At 38.6% G+C, this 19,422-nt stretch overlaps 1 protein-coding gene across 9 annotated transcripts in view; it reads left to right on the forward strand.

Annotated features, from left to right (window-relative positions):
* The window catches only part of drp2 (dystrophin related protein 2), a 122,315-nt gene that overhangs the window by 48,170 nt on the left and 54,723 nt on the right, over positions 1-19,422 (forward strand). Inside the window, exon 1 of one of the 9 annotated variants that reach the window (XM_042770127.1) lies at positions 14,647-15,261. The exons of 7 other annotated variants lie outside the window; for them this stretch is intronic. The gene's annotated coding sequence lies outside the window, so the exon portion shown is untranslated. Of the gene's footprint in view, positions 1-14,646; positions 15,262-18,999; positions 19,394-19,422 lie in introns of those variants that run through there. One more of the 9 variants, XM_042770128.1, reaches the window with a different exon arrangement.

Here is a 19,422-nt window from a genome sequence, read left to right on the forward strand (position 1 = left end):
TGATTTCTTTGAGGCCTTTAGAGAAGTCCAAGGCATCCCAATTACCACCTCACTGTTCCTGTGACTGTACAATTGAACTGTTAGCAGGTGCTGTACCACCCAAGGGTTGAATCTTCCACTTATTTCAACCAGATTCTGAAGTGAAGTACTTTTCCAAGCTAGACCTATGCAGCGCCTACAATCTCATTTGCATCAGAGAAGGGGATGAGCATATAACAGCTTTCTCTACCAGTACAGGGCACTATGAATACTTGGCAATGCCATTCGGGCTGGTCAGCAATCCTTCAGTTTTCCAGTCCTTCATCAACAACGACTTTCGAAACATTCTAGACTACTGGGTATCTGTATACATCGATGACATCCTCATCTACTCTAATTCATATTAGCATGTTCAACACGTAAGGGCAGTGCTTATTGATACACCAAAGCAGAGAAGTGTGCATTTCACCAAACCTCCTCTTAATTTCAGAGTTACATCATCACTCAGGAGGGAGTTGAAATGGACAAGTGTAAGGTCAAAGCTGTCCCTGACTGGCCACAATCAGCCACCATAAAGAAGTTACAACGATTCCTTGGGTTTGCTTATTTCTAAAGACACTTCATTAGAAACTTCAGTTCCCCTTCTAGGGAATGCCAAGCTGCACCCCTAGGGGGCACATTGGGGAATGCAGCCTGCATGACCGGTGTCTGAAGCATGTGTGTAAAAACGACAATCTATTGGTCCACCCGACCCATGATGTCATAGGCGGGGTGCTCGGAAGTAAAAAAAGGGCACCTGCTGAATACGTCTTCCTCTTTGCTATCTTCAGGAGCCGTCTGTTGCGAGCAGTGTGTTACTATGTCTGTTAACCTGGGTGAACGTTTCAAGAAGTGCTTGCCTCCGTGTCCTAGGCATTTGACACCTGAGGACATTCACAACTTGTGCGTTATGTGCATGGGGAGGAGCATGCGTATTCGGTGCTTGAGGGCTCAGAATGCGTGCAATGTGAATCATTTTCTATGCAAAAGCTCAGATTGCATTTGTCTCTTTTTTGGGGGAGAAATGGCATGGCGAGGCATGGCGGAAACTCAGCTCATGGGGATCGCAATTTGAGCTCGCAGAGAAGTTTGAGAAAGGTATGGATCTTTCAAAAACTTCTGCCGCGACCTCTAGCGTGCTACGGGATCCAGACACTCTTTCACTGGAGTCATCTGAACCTGATAGCATGCTGGTGGGGTCTTCTAGTCATAATGACAAAGATGGAGAGGTTGATGTGGTTGGTGATAATGATGAAAGTGTGAGCACTGAGTCAGCATTAACTACCCCCAGACCCACATATGGGGATATGTTGGATGTGATGGATCGTGCCACTAAGCAGCTCGATCTGGCTTGGGCACGTGAGAAGCCTAAACCGGCTCGTAGCCAACTAGATGAGCGCTTTTTGGCCGGTCTTGATTGTCCTGCCCCTGGGAGTCTTCCATTTCTCCCAGATCTCCACTCGGAGATATCTAAATCCTGGGGGAAACCGAATTCCTTTCGGTTGAATCCCTTTCAGCACGCTGACTATGCTAATATTGAGGGTGTGGGCGTGCACAGATACGCGATGATGCCCCTGTTGAAGAGACATTTGCAAGCTATCTCTTGCTGGGTGAGTCATCCTCTTTAAAGACTTGTGTCTTGTAATGAGTAGTGCTGCAGACCACTTTGCGCTTGAATGGCAGGGCGAATGTAGCAGCGGGTCAGGCTGGTGGTGCTTTGCACACCATGGTGGTGTTACAAGCCTATCAAGCTAACCTGGTTAAGGATTTGAATAAGGGCAGAGGTATGTCAACTGGATGGTCGAAGAGCTGCGCCACACCACAGATTTGGCTCTCCGCGCCACCAAGCAAACTGCTGCTGCCATTGGGCGTTCAATGGCGGCGATGGTGGCTACAGAGAGACATCTGTAGATCAATCTTGCGGCCATCGAGAAGAAAGAAAAAGACATTCCTGACCCTGCTTTTTTGGGACTCACCACTGCTTACATCAGGCTCTGATTTTGGACTAATGATATTTTATGTGTTAGCTCTGAGCGCATTATATACTGATGGTCTGAGTCTCCCTCTTGTTGGTTTGCTAACCTGCGGGACTGACCCAATTTGGGGACTCGCATATTATAGCTTTCTGATGATGGTTATATTCCAGCCCTGCTATGGCAACATGGGTTTACTTAAAATACAGCCATCTGAGGCTGGCTGTGTTTTTAGTCGCAGTTAACCCTTTCCAGACCATAGCTTTCTGAGGATAGCTGTTTGTTAGCAGTGCTGTCTTCCTTTTTGGGTTTAATTAGACAGTCACTGCTGGTGGCAATTGCAGTGGTCCCCTTTCCTAGAGCCTAGCTATATGAGGATAGCTGTCTGTTCGCTTGGCCCCTGCTTAGAGTTTAAGTAGCAGTCACTTGAGCCCTTATCTAGACATTGCTGTCTCCCCTCTTGGGTTTAAACAGCCCACTCTCTGTGGTCCGGGTAGTTAAGTCAGTCCCGCTTCTGGTAGCCCCTTCCTGAGTACATGGCTGAGGATTTCTCAATCATAAACTCAATCCAGCTGAACAGCACTGATGATGCAATTGGAAGTTATTATCCATGAAATCGGCTCTGGAGCAGTGGCGCCATTGGTTGGAGGGAGCTAAACATCCTTTTCTAGTTTTAACATACCACAAGAATTTGGAATACCTGCTATCTGCCAAGAGACTAAATCCCCGACAAGCCAAGTGGGCTCTCTTCTTCACATGATTCAACTTCACTTTTACTTATTGTCCTGGCTCCAAGAATACTAAAGAAGATACCTTGTCCTGCCATCATGAATACTTAACTCCAATCAAAACTGAAGAAACCATCATACCATCCACATTGGTCATCACACCTGTCCAATGGGATTTATTGACTGAACTTGGTCAATCCAGTTACCAAGAACCTTCCCTTCCAGAATGCCCTCCATACAAGACATTTGTTCCTCAGGATCTTTGCAATATAGTCATAGAACACATCAATTCCTCTCCCAGCTCTGGTCATCCCAGAATTACAGCCACTCTCCATCTCCTCCTGAACCAGTTCTGGTGGCCAGCCATGCAAGCAAACACCATAGACTTCATATGTAACTGTTATACCTGTAACACAAACAAATCATTCAGACAATTACCATCTGTTTTTTTGCAACCATTACCAGTTCCTCAATTCCCTGGTCCTAAATCACCATAGACTTTGTCACAGACCTCTCGAAGTCCAATGGTAATACCACCATACTCACTGTTATCGATCGCTTTTCCAAGGCTTGCCACCTAATCTCACTATCCAAGCAGCCTACGGCTTTTGAGACTGCAGAAATTCTGTGCAACTTTTTGTTTTGATTCTGTTGTCTTCCTGAGGATATTGTGTCTGACAGTGGATATCATCCTCAAAACAATAGTCAGACTGAGCATCTAAACCAAGAACTCACTCGCTTCTTCAGATCCTACCGCCGTCACAACCCAGCCAATATTAGATTAGATTAGATTAGATTCAACTTTATTGTCACTGCACATGTAAGGTACAAGGCAGCGAAATGCAGTTAGCATCTAACCAGAAGTGCAATAAGCAGTAAGTACAGAATATACAAGGTCTACAATATGTACAATAACTATACAGATAAGTATTATGGACAAAATTTACAGATTTTAAATACTATCAGCATGATATACAGATAGGTGTACTATGAACATATTATACAGATGAATATGTGAAGTGTATGTACACTATAGGCAGAACTATGAACATATGAACAATTTAAACTATTGCAATGGAAAGTAAAGTGCATAGAAAATTCAGTGTGCAATGGATTATTCAGTGTTCCTGGATGAACAGACAGTAGTGCAAGTAATAGCAAGTTTGTTGTTTTTGCTTGTTGTAAATAAATAAATAAATAAATCAGTCAGATGTAGTGATGAAGTGGGGGAGGAGTCTGTGTGTATGGTGTGGTGGGTGGTGTCAGAGGGCAGAGTTCAGCAAGGAGACAGCTGTAGGGAAAAAGCTGTTCCTGGATCTGCTGGTCCTTGTCCGGAGGCTCCTGAAGCGCCTCCCGGAGGGCAGGAGGTTAAACAGTCTATGGTCAGGGTGGGAGGAGTCCTTAAGAATGCTGCGAGCTCGACGTACACAGCGTTTCCTCTGGATGTCCTCAATAGCAGGAAGTGGTGTCCCTGTGATGCGTTGGGCAGTTTTCACCACCCTCTGCAGTGCTTTGCGGTCAGCCACCGTGCAGTTCCCATACCAGACTGTGATGCAGCTGGTCAGGATGCTCTCGATCGCACACCGGTAAAAGTTCACCACTATGGCTGAAGACAGCTGGTTCTTCTTCAGTGTTCTGAGGAAGAAGAGGCGTTGGTGAGCCTTCTTGACCAGGCTGGAGGTGTTTGTGGTCCAGGACAGGTCCTCCGTGATGGTGGTTCCCAGGAACTTGAAGCTGGAGACACGTTCAACAACCATCCCGTTAATGTGGATGGGGTCATGCGTGCTTCCTTTCTTCTTCCTGAAGTCCACAATGAGCTCCTTTGTTTTACTGGTGTTAAGGAGCAGGTTATTGTCAGCGCACCATGTGGCCAGGTGCTGTACCTCTTCCCTGTAGGCAGTCTCATCGTTGTCACTGATGAGGCCAATCACCGTGGTGTCGTCTGCAAACTTAATGATGGAGTTGCATCCATGCACAGGCTTGCAGTCATGGGTGTAGAGGGAGTAGAGAATGTATGCTGCACAGCGTTATTCAATCAATACTTATTCAATATATCATATGAATAAGCACAGAACTCACTTCAAGAACCTTCTAATCAGCTAACTCCTTTCCAATGTGTGCTGGGCTTTCAACCTTCCCTATTCTTATGGCCAGGAGAACCTTCTACTGTTACAAGTGAGGCTCCCACGATCCCCCCACTTGCCACCAGATGGATCTCTCACCTTAATATATTAAATTTCTCTCACGTACCTGGAACTGATTACTCACTCACCCAATACACAGTCTATTTAAGCTGCACACATTCATTCATTCTTTGAGAAGTCTTGTTTTTCCGTGGTGAACAATTCTGAGCATTTTTTCTTGTTTTTGCCTGCCCATGGTTTGACTTTGGACTGTATTCTCTCTTTTTATTCCAATAAAGCTGCACATGGATCCTCACTCTGCTGACACATCATTACACTAATATGCTGATTTGGTGCTTAAGAAACATTTCCTATTATAGTCAGTGTTGAACAGTTGTACTGCTTATTATTAGGGATGTAACGATTAACTCAACTCTTGATTCGATTCACAATTTTGATTTCACAATTTGATTTTCTTTAACAAAATGAGATTGAACACATTATACAGTAAATGAAAAGGTGTCATTTTATAAGGTTATTGTTTTTCTTTGTTAAATTGAAATATACCAAAAATAAATTGAAATTTTAAAACAAACCCCAAATCAAGTTACACAAATAAAAGAAATCTCTTAATATGAACAAACTAAGGCTTTGTCTGTGCTCTTTCCATTTAAAATTAAAGGAAACCACTGATTTTAATCATGATCCAAACAAAGATGCAGCATACATGCAGCATGAGTACTTTTTAATCTAAATTAGATTGTATAATTTTGAAATTTGAAGCAAAAACAGAATGGTCTGACTTTAGTTTTGTGAAACTATACCACATAAACACAGCCTATCTGAATGAAACAGCTGAATGAGACACAGATTCACTCTCTGACAGCAGGTGGCGCTTATGAACAGCGGCGATGCAGTGTTTCCTGGGTTATCGCTGTAAACAAAGCAGAGCTGCACTTATAAACACTACTTTAATATGCATTGTTCAGAGGCAAAATAAAAAAAAAAAGCCATGTAAACTTTTCTAAAGATAGTCAGTTTCACATTCACATTCATATAAACTCCTACTCCAATTGTATTGTGATTTGTTTGGCATCTCAAATTATTTGAATCGTCACATATTTGAAACGATTTTCGAAAGGCTCGCGGTTAATCGTTACATCCCTACTGATTATTTTTGTGTAAACGCTGCTAGTATATTTTTTTTAGGATTAAAGTTTTGATGAAAGGAAATTTCAAAAGAACAGCATTTATTTAAAAATACAAATATTTTGTAACATTATAAATGTCTTTATTTTCACGTTTGATCAGTTTAATGCATGCTTGCTGAATCAGACTGATATTAACTCACAAATCATCAAATCATCACAAATATTTGAATTTATGTGTATTTGTATAGGCATTCCTCTTTTGATTGTTTTGTTTTTGTTTTGTGCAAGCCTGGTTTAAATTTAGCTTGGTTGTGTCAATAGATACGAGAGCAATTGTACTTTTTATACTTCAGACTTAAACTCATTGTTCAATGTGTTATGAGTTTGTTCGTGGGAATGTGTTGACAGAAGAATGACAGGCTTCATCCATCCAAACCTCGCTAACAGATATATGTTTGTTGATAAAAACATCTTTCTTGAATCTAGCCTACCATTTTCCTCAAGAACATCATATTTGTTTTCATTCCCTTCCCGTGGCCCCTTTCATAGGCAGTCTTTCTCATTTAATTAACTCATAAAAGAGCTGTCTTACAATGCCATTTTGCGATGCAAAATATCATTACCTTATCATGAGTCTCCAATGTCATTGCAATCCACCATGAAAAATAACACAGCCTTCAGTCTCTCTCTGAAATGATGCTATTGTGCATTTGACAGGCATGCAAAGTAATAAAACTCTTTTTTTTTTTATTATATGATCCTCACAGTAAGGGATGTGGATTGACTCGCTGTGCTGAAATGTCATGCAAGCCGCACTCTCTCATTTGTTTCTGCCCACGCTGTGTATCCAAAAGGCCACCATTCCTTAGAATAAGTTTACCCGGACCACATCAGCACCTACCTTCTCTGGACTTGTAGCTGTTGCCAGGAACAGTATAATGACACTTTGTACTATTTTAGCAAGTGTATAATCGAGTTTATTTTATTATGTTGTGTTATGTGTTCATTTATTTCTTCCTTACTCAACAGGTGCCTCACAGGCCTCATTTGAATAATTAGGCTTTATTTTATGACCCCTAACATGCCTATTTATAAATATATACTACTGTTAAAAAAGTTTTGGGGTCAGTGCTTTTTTCATTTATTTTTATTATTTTTTATTTTGCATTGATTTGTTTTTTTGTTGTGTTGTTTTGGTTGATGTTCAAGCATTTGGAGTCAGTAAGTATATATATATATATATATATATATATATATATATATAAAATCCATAATATATTACATTTTATATTTATATAAAATATATTTGTAATATTTCATTGTAATAAATTATATTAGAACACATTGCATTTTAAAATATAATAAAAAACAGTTATTTGAAATTGTGAAATTTCACAGTATTACTGTTCTTGCCTTTGCTCAAATAAATGCATCAAATAAATTCAAATAAAAGCATAAGAGACTTTTTTTCACTAAAGAATCTTAACAACCCCACACTTTTAAACAGTAGTGTACTTATTTAACCTCCAAAGAATGAAATATGGTCATCGCCTTTTAATCGTGTTTCCAGTGCAATACCATTTTGAATGATGATGTTAAATATTTTTCACAAGAGCTAATCTCTCGATTTTTTGGGAGGTGCAATCCAAGCTTTAGTTATGGAAAATTCCTATGTTTATGGAACCACTTCCTGCTTCTTTAAAACACATATTCATGTACATCCTTTTTGATGTAACATATCAATTCAAGTCTTTAAGTATTGTAAAAAATTATTTTGGATGATCCGGCTGCATGTATAATGAAACTGACCTTTTTTGAAACTATGTTGCCGTTTACAGAGAATATATACATATATTATATATAATCAAAGCAATGCAGATGCGAAAGGCTAAAACGATGGCAGCCCAATGCTTCTGTTGCAGTTTAAATGTGGCCTCAGTTGACCTCTGAACCTGATGGCTTAATCTTTCATTTCCTTGGGTCAAGAATTCATTGCTCATTTAAAAAGCAAAGAAAACATCCTCACTTAACGCATCCTCACTTAATAAAAGTTTTTTTTTAAATCATATTTCAAACTTTTGAATGGTAGTGTATCACAGTTTATTAAAATATTAACTGTTTTCAGTGTTGATAATAATTAGCAATGTTTCTTTAGCAGCAAATTAAAATGATTTCTCACAGACTATTTCCTGTTTAAATATTTGAATAAATTTGATCTGACTGCAATTTTGTTGTGTATCATCGATTTTATGTGCAACATGCAATATTATATGCACACTTCTTCCAAAACAAAAGTCTTCTGCATGCAAAGAGCATTTGTATAGCAATAAGAATCTGTCAGCACTCCTGTCAGAGACATGGCTCTATAGTCTGTAATTGGCATGTTTTCTTTTCTGACACATGTAAAAATGTCAAAACAGCTGTTTTTTCTTACTTTTCCATCCATCCAGTTTCTCAACAGTCTTTTTATTTTATAAAATGTTAAGAAGACATGTAATCTCCTCCACTGATTATTTCTTCACACCCTCCATCATGTTTATAGATGTGATGCAAATAAATGCACACCGCACTGGACATATGCACAAGGGATTTTTGAACCAGACTGTAAAAATCACCAGTTATTAAAAAAAAAAAAAAAAAAAAAACACTCTAAAATATTTTCTATTTCAGTGACGTGATCACTGACCGGATTGTGTCAATTTCTTTTCAGTCAGTCACAAATTTTCACACCTCCATAACACATTAGCTTCAGTCTGCTGGCTCTGTTTTGTTTCTTTAATATGCTTCTCAAATGTCTGCTCATATTATTCACCCTCCCCCTTTTTTTTGATATATTACAAAGTGCAAATTGGATAGTTTCAGTACGTCTCTATGATAACTGGTTGTCAGCTGTCAAGTGTGTTTTGTCATGCCACTAAACTGCAAGAGCTCTACAGCACACAAACCTGATATCGCTGTATTCAAATTTATTCTCAGTGCACTCACACGAGCAAATATGCCTAACCTTCCAATCACATTGAAGCACAGCTCAAATGGAGAAAACATGCTTGAAACATAATAATAATGTCTACATAACATTAGGTTGCTACTTTGGTTTTCTAAGCATTTCCCCGAAGGCTTTTCAGATAGAGAGTCAGGCGTATGAGTGGTGCTTTACTAGAGAGCTTCCAGCTTGGAGACTGTTAGATGTGACTCAGACGATTGTGTTTGCTGTAAAGTCCTACACTCTCTCCTTACCAGAGCCTGCACCTTCTTTCCCAATCCAGCAAAAGGTCTCCTGCGTGCAGCATGACTACAGATTCCAATCAGTCTGTGGCGTAGATAAGTAGTCTGCTGGGTTTGACTGCTAGACCTTCAACACTTAAGTCTACTCTGTACACACATATGAATAAAACATTTGCTTATCAATTGTTCATCTGATGCACAGGGACGAGAGCGGCACTACGCAAGTGCCAAAAAAATGGCCTGTCATCTCACTGAGCTAACCATAGCTAGGGATAATGATCGCTAATGCTAACACTTTCATGGTGCTGAGAAAAAAAAAATCTGGCTCATCAGTGCTATCTTAATGATGCTTGGGGAATAGACACAGACCTCTAAAGAGACATTTGCTCAAACATAAGCATGTGTTGCAGCATTTATTACTTTGTTTTATTTTGCTTGTGTTTTTCACTTTGAAAAGCCAGCAAGAATTCAGAAATTAATTGTACTTTCAGAGCAGACAGCGAGACTAGACCCCCTCCTCTGCGAGTGCTCTGAGTTCTTGGCACAGTCCAATTACGCCTGTGAAATACAAGACTCAGACCTGCTTTATTCAGTGCCCTCTTAAGCAAAATGAGGCTGAGGACCTGAACCCGGCTGCTGTTAAGTGATTGTTCAGTTCAGAGAATGGCAACGAAACTGGTGTGATACATCAACCCCCCACTGAGTCCAGACGAGGCCTTGTCCGCTCAGTGGCTCTCAGTTTCCATGCCATGTGACTCAAGTGATTGGCACTTTCAATGTTTTTGTGGCTGAGGTGAGAAAGATGTTGTTGGCTCTCTCTGTCTCACTTTTTACTGGTGTCTCTCTCTTATTCACAAAAACACACACACACACACAGTTCCGCCTGCTGCTCTTTTTATCTCAGATTTATGTAAATATCTTAATCAGATTTTTGGTTGATTTGGCTTTGCTTGCAAACTGAATAAGGAGTCGTTGGAAAATGGCTCATATGATAATATTGATGTTAAACAAAGGCAGATGATGTGTTTTATTGATCGTCATTATGTTCTGAATCTAAACCCCTTTTGCTTTTATTCTTTGTAATGCTGTTTGAGTCCACAAGGACCTTGAATACGAGGTGACGTCTGCGTTCACAAATGGATCTTGTCATATCTGATCACCATTGATTTTCCTCTTCCTGCTCCAACTGAGTCAAAATAATTTAGGAAGTATTTCAGCTCGGCTATAACCTCTATTATGACTTCAGTTTGGGTGAGTGGACTACAAAAAATAAAAAAAATCTAGGGGATTTAATAATTTATGGCCGGCTTTTTATTTAACAACAAGCTGTCAACCTGACTCCCGTCTCATAGAATTTCACTGACTAATTCTGCAAACAGGAAGTGACACGGCTGTCAGGGCAGCCCACGTGGATGAGCAGGAGAGGGTGAGATGTCACACAGAAGGCTGTCAAAAGCCTTTTCTCTCACTTTTAATGAGATTCCCAGATTTCAAATGAGCCGTAGTCCGATCTGCCTCAGCTCTCCTTATTATTCACAGTAGCAGCTGTGACTTTGGTGTGTGTGTATTTAGGTGAGCGGACTCCTGTGTGTGTGAACATTCATATCCATCAACAGTTTGTATCTATACCAGTGACTGTAGACTGCTAGGTTGCAACATTTTTCCCATGTCGCATACTGAACTTTACCCATTACTGTAAACAAATCATATAGCATTATCACTAACGTTGTACAACAGAGCCTTGATTAACTGCCATCATAATTAACAGTTGCTAAATTAATGATTTGCAGGACCAAGAGTTTTTGCTTTACAGATCAGTGGTCCTTAAGAAGAGTGTTGAAGTGGTGTATTAATCAGATTTTTCCAGGCAGAGAGGCAGGGGAGGAGTATGTTTAGTGTCCATGTGTGAATCTTTGTTAATTAGGTTTAAACAGCACATGCATATTTGCTTAGATGAAATTAGCAGAGAGAGAAACGTGGGCTGATAAGAGAGGATGTTCATACAAACACAATCTGTGTGAAGCCACTTCGTTGTCGCCTAGAAACAAGACAAGCTCTGTCAGATGTGCTCTCTTATGCTCAGAGTTAAAGGTAACTTTGGTGCTTGCTAACTGTCAAAGGATCATACAGTGCATCTCTGGAACTTAATTAGATGTAAAAGTGTAATCGACAAAATTGAAATGGAGTGCCACTTTCAGATCTCAGTGCTGTTTTTAGTATTTTTCTTGAACAAAGTCAACCTGATTCATATTTTTCTGTTGGCACACTCTGAAGATAGGCTTTGCCAAGAGATAATACAATTTTTTTTTTTTTTTTTACATAATAGTAAAAAAAAAAAAAATTAATTTACACACACTCATGTTGTTCAAAAACCACAGGATGACTTTCTTCCACCAAAAAAAAATATTATTATTATTATTTTTTTGAAGAATATCAATTTTGAAAGCTTGCCAGCCCCAGTGGACAGGAATATTTTAATATTCAAAAATTCACCTTTTGTGTTACACAGAGCAAAGAAAGTCATACTGGTTTGTAAAGATGAGGGAGGGTAAATGACATAATTTTAATTTTTTGGTTTAATTATTGCTGTTGTAAAACTTCCCATGTGCAGCTGCTCACAAATCTCATTGGGTCATTCTCCCAGAACCATTAAAACACTATGGCAGTAATGAATATAAAATGTGTAATTTAGTAATATAAAAAAAATACCATAATAAACACAGTATTGTTCTCTACCTTGCACAAAGAGTAATTCCAACATTTTTTTTATTATTATTATATTTTATTGCATTTTATACTGAAATTTAACCGATTAAAATGAAAATATTCTGAAAGAAAAATTTATTTTCTGCTAGAGATTTTATACATGACAGAAAATATTTACTTAATATTTATGTGTAATAATAATGAAAAAAGTGGGAAAATGAAGTCTATGACTGAGGCTCTCATCATCTGTGAAATTTTTAAAGGATTGTGCTTCTGCACATTGAAATTTGGTAAGCTGCAATCACTTACGTCAAGCCCGGTGTGACACGAGTCGTTGGTCTTCAAGCTCCAAGTCTGAATGTGCAAACGCAAAGATATATGAGAGCTGCTGCAGGGAAAATTTCCAGCGAATGAGTGATTGTAAATGTAAATAACTGTAATATAAACTGAATTTTCATTTTTTGTGTTCTTATTCCCTGAATTTAGCTTCAAGTCTTAGCCAGCCCCATATAACCTTTTACGTATTCATTTAACACATGATGGAAAATGTTAGACTGTCACAGGGGAACCAATCTGCCAATTCGTTTAACAGTGTATGTGTAATTCAGCAGATAAATCACACTTACCTCCACTCGCACTCAATATCTTTACCGCTCAGTAAACTGTTCTCAAGTTTACAGCCAGAGTGGACAAAGAACTACATGAACTGTGTTGACTGAAGTCTTAAATGAGTTCCCTCTAATTGCCCCTTTCTGCAGTAGTTAGTTTTGCTCATAGGCAGTCTTACACAAAGCAGAGACCTTGTTCTTTTGATATGAGCCACAATGTTTGTGCTGTCATCTGTTTTACACAGCACAAACTAATCTCATCAGGATCCTACATATGTTACCACCCCTCCTTAACCTTATTAAAGGCCTCTAGAGCTCAGCTCTCTGCAGGGTGACAGACAGCCACTGTTCATTAGGCAGATGGGGAAATGATCTGAAGACAGTATGAGAATAGGAGGACTTTTGTATTCATGTTTTATTCAGGGATCCCTAGTCAAATAACTCATCTCTAGTACTGAATGCCAATTCAAAGAGACTCTGCTCTCAATATCTTAGACGCATAGTTTCCTTGTGAACACAATGGTTTTCACTCTGAGTCAGATTGCACAATTTCAGTGACGTGATCACTGACCGGATTGTGTCAATTTCTTTTTAGTCAGTCACAAATTTTCACACCTTCATAACACATTAGCTTCAGTCTGCTGGCTCTGTTTTGTTTCTTTAATATGCTTTTCAAATGTCTGCTCAAATTATTCACCCTCCCTTTTTTGTTTGATATATTACAAAGTGCAAAGTTGGATTGTTTCAATACATCTCAGTGATAACTGGCTGTCTGCCGTCAAGTGTGTTTTGTCACTCCACTAAACTGCAAGAGCTCTACAAAAAACTAACCTTATATTTCTGTATTCAGATTTATTCTCAGTGCACTCACACAAGCAAATAAGCCTAACCTCCAATCACATTGAAGCACAGCTCAAATGGAGAAAACATGCTTGAAACATAATAACAATGTCTACATTACATTAGGTTGCTACTTCGGTTTTCTGAGCATTTCCCCGAAGGCTTTTCAGATAGAGAGTCAGGCGTATGAGTGGTGCTTTACTAGAGAGCTTCCAGCTTGGAGACTGTTAGATGTGACTCAGACGATTGTGTATGCTGTAAAGTCCTACACTATCTCCCGACCAGAGCCTGCACTTTCTTTCCCAATCCAGCAAACAGCAAGTGCCGGAATAATGGTTTGTCATCTCGCTGAGCCAACCATAGCCAGGGATAATGACTGCTAATGCTAATGGAGGTCTAATTTCCAACGCTGCTCTTCAGGGTGGAAAACAAGGGCACTGCCTCCATAAATAAGTGTGCATGTGGCATGTTTTTGTACGGAAAATTACTGTTTGTCATTGAGGGGATAATAGCTTGTCTGGGGTAGGGCAAACTGATTTTGTGCTCTGTTAAACGGAACCAAAGTTGCACCACAACCTTAGATTCTGCCTTCGTTGGCTGATGTTGGCTACTTGGCTTGTGTGTGTTGTAAAAGGTCAAGCTTTGCTGTTTAGCATGATGCTGTTATCAAGTTATCATTCACGGTCATTTAAAATTGGCTGTGTTTATACACTACCATTCATAAGTTTGGGGTCGGTAAATGTTTTTTGAAAGGCACCTCTTATGCTTGCCAAAAATGCAGTAAAACAACAATGTTGTGCAATATTATAACAATTTAAAATAGTTATTTTCTATTTTAATATATTTTAAAATGTAATTTATTCCAGTAATGTAAAGCTGAATTTTCAGCAACCATTACATCAGACTTAAAGTGTCATATCATCATTTAGAAATCATTCAGATATGCTGATTTGATGCTCAAGAAACTTTCCTTATCATTGTCAGTGTGGAAAATAGTTGTGCTTCTTATATTTACACATGACATCACCAAATTAATAGGATCAACGTAAAGAAAGCATATTTTAAATAATATTTGTTTAATGGAATCTTTTCAACACTTGCTAAGGTCAGTAACACCAATACCAATACTGATACCTATATCTGTTTTAAAAAAAAAAAAAACATTTTAGTAATGTACATTTAAAAGCCATCATTTTTTTACATTATTGTGAGAATACAATGCTATAAGTGAGGGGGAAACAAATGCAGGCTTTCTTAAATGCATTATTTTCCCCATGTTAAACTGTCCATATTAATCACAGAAACTGTCACTGGGATGAATGGGATTGTTAACAGATAGCATTCTCTAGGTATTCTAGGTCTCTGTGGGGTTTTGGGCGAGTTGGGCTTCAACAACTAAACCTATTCACATCTAGCCTTTGGTCCAGCCAGGCACTTGCCCTGATCAACAACCAGGCACTGGAAATAATGAATACACACTGGTCATTTGGCATTTGTTTGAGATGTAGGGAATACCCAGGGCAACGGGGAGACTCTGGGTAGGCCAGAGAGGCGGACAGTGGCCAGCTGCCATGTGTTGAGTGTCACTTAGACAGGCGGGCAGCCAGTTGCAGCCTGCTGGATTGTGTACATGGCATTTTCCTGACCCTGTGGGTGGACAAGCCAGGTTGGTGTGATGTGGAATGTGAGGGACAATAGTGCTTTTGATTGCAGGAATTCTGTAGTATTTGAGCACTCCTTCCAGACCATAAACAGCAGACCGTCTCTGTAAGCCCAACTCACCCACTGTGGACGACAAAGTAGAGGATCCGTATGTGTATATAACAAGAGACAGGCTCTTGCATGCACAGGCTGGTGTCAGAGGAAAAGCTTCTGGTCTCCACTCTGAGGTAAGAACTATTGCTGTCTTGTTGATGTAGAGTTCAAAGAGCAGACATTTTTCACAGTGATCTGAGGCCTGGATCAGATTATCAAGGTCGGCTTTTTAAATGTTACATGACTTGTCTGTCTCCTTTACAGACTTTGATCACCTGACATTCATGCTTCTAAGGTATTTGAGAGAGCTTTGTGCTACAGACGGAGTGCTATTTTATTGGGTTTTTTATTTTAGTGGTATGTATTTGGTGGGTATTTTAGGTTATTGTTGGTTTTTGTAGTTGTGTGTTTTATTTGTTTTGCACATTGTGTGTCAGTATAGACTGGCTCGGCTTTGACCTGCCTTTGAATACTGTACTGTATGTTGTGCACCTCTAAGTCAACTGGAGATACAATGAAGAAGTGTGTCTGTATTATTTCACTTTTTGTTCTTGGTTCAAACCAATTTATGCAATACAAGAGAAAGTTACACAAGAACTTACATCATGAACTGTCATTTGTTCTAACAAAGATCCAGTGCAATAGACTTTAGACTGTAGTGAATGTACATACACTACCATTCAAATGTTTGAGGTTGGTACGATTTTTTAAATGTTTTTGAAGTCTTTTATGCTCATGTAGTTTGTATTGTTTTGATTAATTTCTTTAATTTTTTTAACTTTTGGAATTATTAAGTTTCTATTTAATTATAATAATATATTTTATTCCTATGAATTTTCAGCAGTCATTACTCCAGTCTTAAGTGTCACATGATCCTTCAGAAATCATTCTAATATGCTGATTTGCTGCTCTAGAAACATTTCTTATTACTATCAGTGTTAAATTTTTTTGCTGCTTAATATTTTTGTGGAAACTGTGATAAATGAGATTTCAGGAATCTTTGAAGAAAGTTCAAAAGAACAGCATTTGTTTTAAATAGAAACGTAACATTATAAATGTCTTTACTGCCACTTTTGATCAATTCAATGTGTACTTGCTAAATTAAAGTTTTAATTTCTTTTAAAAAAAAATGATTACTGACCCCAGACTTTTGAATGGTGGTGTACATTCAGTAAAGGTTTATTGTCTGTTCTGTTGATTTATGTCTAGGCATATACTTTTCTACAAAAAGCTTGAACATTTCTCCTTATTTCCCAAGGGGAGTTTATATAGATTAATGCTGTGCATTGGAAATCCATAGAACCTTATCTGTAGAGAATTGTTGTCTATTTGTGCATGTTTGTGTACGTTTGAGTGGGAGGTGTCCCTATGCTGCCAGGGCCAGAAGAAGTGGTGCAGGGTCCTGGCAGTGGACAGCAGAGCGTCTTCCATCCAAATGTTTCTGATTGGTGGAAAAGCATCTCTGTAAGTCTTCGCCAGAGGCTCATTTCCGCAACTGTTTTTGTTTTGAGCCGATTCAGCACAATTTTTGTCAAACACACAAATCACTGTGTCGCAACTAGTTTTTTATTTTGCCAACTTTGCAGAAAGGGATCCTGCATTGAATCAACTGTTCAACCCCTCCACAACAGGTCCTACCTCACTGTCTCCTGATCATTTTGAATTTTAACAGTATCTGATGTCCCCATCTAGATATCTGATGAACCATAAACAACCAGGATTTATCACAGAGAAAGTGGATTAAATTCAGTGAGAGAGATAGAGAAATTCAAGAAAGACTGAAAAATGACAATGAATTAGTGGATGGCCGCCTGACGAGGGGACACATTAGAGCCGTGCGGAGGCATTAATTCACTTCCTGCTCTGGGGAACACAGCATACCCAATTTCTCATTGAGACACATCTCAGGTTCTGTTTGTTTTGGCTTAGTGTCACGGCTGCATGGGCTCGGACAGCCGGATGTGTTTATTTCTGCACAGATGTCAGTTGAAATTATTCAGCACTGACTTGGTGACATTATGTCGTCATGGTCAGTTAGCAAGGGGTACCAGAAGAGGCCTTGGGTACTGTAGATGATGTGTGGGATGATGGGGCTAATTAGGGTTGGGATGGGACTAAACAACAACTCGGGGGGATTTGTGTACTGTTGATGATTTTTGTTATGTTGTGGCTAACTGTACTGCATATGCATACAATACAAATCATTGCCTGCTGTATTTGATCATTGTTGTTGTTTATTTTATTTTGATATCATTTGATATCCTTTTGATATCACTATCATTAGTTAGATTTTATTAATGTTTTGTAATTATGTTATGGTCACCAAGGCTACATTTATTTGTTAAAAAAATACAGTAAAAAAAGTAATATTGTGAAATATTGTCCTGATTTGAAATAACTATTGTATTTTAATATATTTTAAAATGTAATTTGTTTCTTTGATGGCAAAGCTGAATTTTCAGCAGCCATTACTCTTGTCTTTAGTGTCACATGATCCTTCAGAAATCATTCTAATATGCAGCTTTACTTTTAATATATGTTGAAAACAGCTGTGCTGCTTAATTTTATTATGGAAACATGGATACTGTTTATTTTCTGATTCTTTGAAGAATAAAATTTATTTGGAATTTGGAATTATAAGAGCACAAGAATAGAAAGTTCATAAAGAACAGATTAAAATACACACACACACACACACACACACACACACACACACACACACACACACACACACACACACACACACACACACACACACACATATATATATATATATATATTTTGTAATGTCACAACTTTTTTTAGAGTATGAATGTATCAGAAATTTAGAAAAATTTGATATTCATTTTGAGATTTTCTAAATATTATATATAATAGTGCTATTAAATTTTCAGTGTTAAAGATTAATTTTAAGTGAGTGTTAGATGATGGAAAAATGCAAAAATATAGGAAATTAGTAAGCACATTTAGATATACAATATCAGCCAGCATATATTCAGTATTGACTGATAATCTGTAATGATCAATAACCAAAATGGCATATATAGCCGATATATCATGCATCTCTATGATTTGACATTGACATTGCCAGACCACAAAGCAACTAATCTGGAAAAGTCCCAGCGCTCCCTATGGCTAGTTCTTCCCTGGGGCTAATGAAAGGCGAGGAAGAGGAACATATAGGCAGCCTGACAGCTGCACAGAACAAGACACAAGGGGTTTCATGACTGAAGGAAAGCTCCTTAATCATGAGACTTTTGCTGGAATGATTGTGTCTCCGTCCCTTTGCTCTGGACGTGTGGTGAATTCCAGTGATGCTTTAAGTAACAGCGTTACTGCCACTCTGGCTCTGGCTGAGAGAAACAGAGCTTACGTGACCTGCAGGCATGAGGTGCATCCTGTGGGAATTTGTTTGTTCCTGTGCTTGTTCATTTTTTGATTGTCATTTTAATTAATGGATCATTGCTGATTATAATAATTTGTATGTTGCAGACGTGTCCTGATGGGTAGTGCAAATCTGGCTTAGGTCACTTCCCAAAACACACCCCTTTCCCCCCCCAGTTGTGTGTCACCTCTAACAAATTTAGGCCATTCACCCATCAACCATCTTGGCAACACTCTTGGCAGATCATTTCTAGGCAGCAGGCATTTGTAGTACTGTGCAGTTCCCATCTACTTAAATTGGGAAAGAACATATCTCCAAAACTATTTGTCAAAATGATGTTTCCATATCAGCTAAAATATCCATATCTGACAACAATGGTATCATAAATGTTGCTTTTTCAGCTAAATTGCTGTATTTTCAGGCACATGCGCATTGTAGAATTATAAAAAAAGGCTATCAGCTCTTTTAATGGAAAAGTAACTTACATTTTACACACAGTTATTTTGTCTGAAAACAGCTCTACCACAGCAGAATTAATGAACAACACCAAGGAAATACACAGTAGTGGAGAGTTCATTCTTGAATGAATCAGTGTTTTTGAATGAATCATTTCAGTTAATGATTCAATGACTCGCTTATCAATTGTAAATATCTCCACCAAACAGACTGGCAGCCTAAACCCGGAGACAAACAGAGATATACATACAAAGAAAAGCCTCAATGTTGGAGTAAACATCTGCTCTCCGCTCAGCAAATCAAATTTGAGAATATAACATGCTCAGTCTAGAGCGGCTCTTGCACATAACACAGCACCTTAAAAACAAACTAATTTTGGCATGAAACGTGCACAGTGGAATGAAAAACACAAGTTCTTGAGACAGGTTTTAAAAAATTTATTTTAACTTGAACG

The sequence above is a fragment of the Cyprinus carpio genome, chromosome A14, assembly GCF_018340385.1.
Source record: "Cyprinus carpio isolate SPL01 chromosome A14, ASM1834038v1, whole genome shotgun sequence".
Classification (NCBI taxonomy): domain Eukaryota; kingdom Metazoa; phylum Chordata; class Actinopteri; order Cypriniformes; family Cyprinidae; genus Cyprinus; species Cyprinus carpio.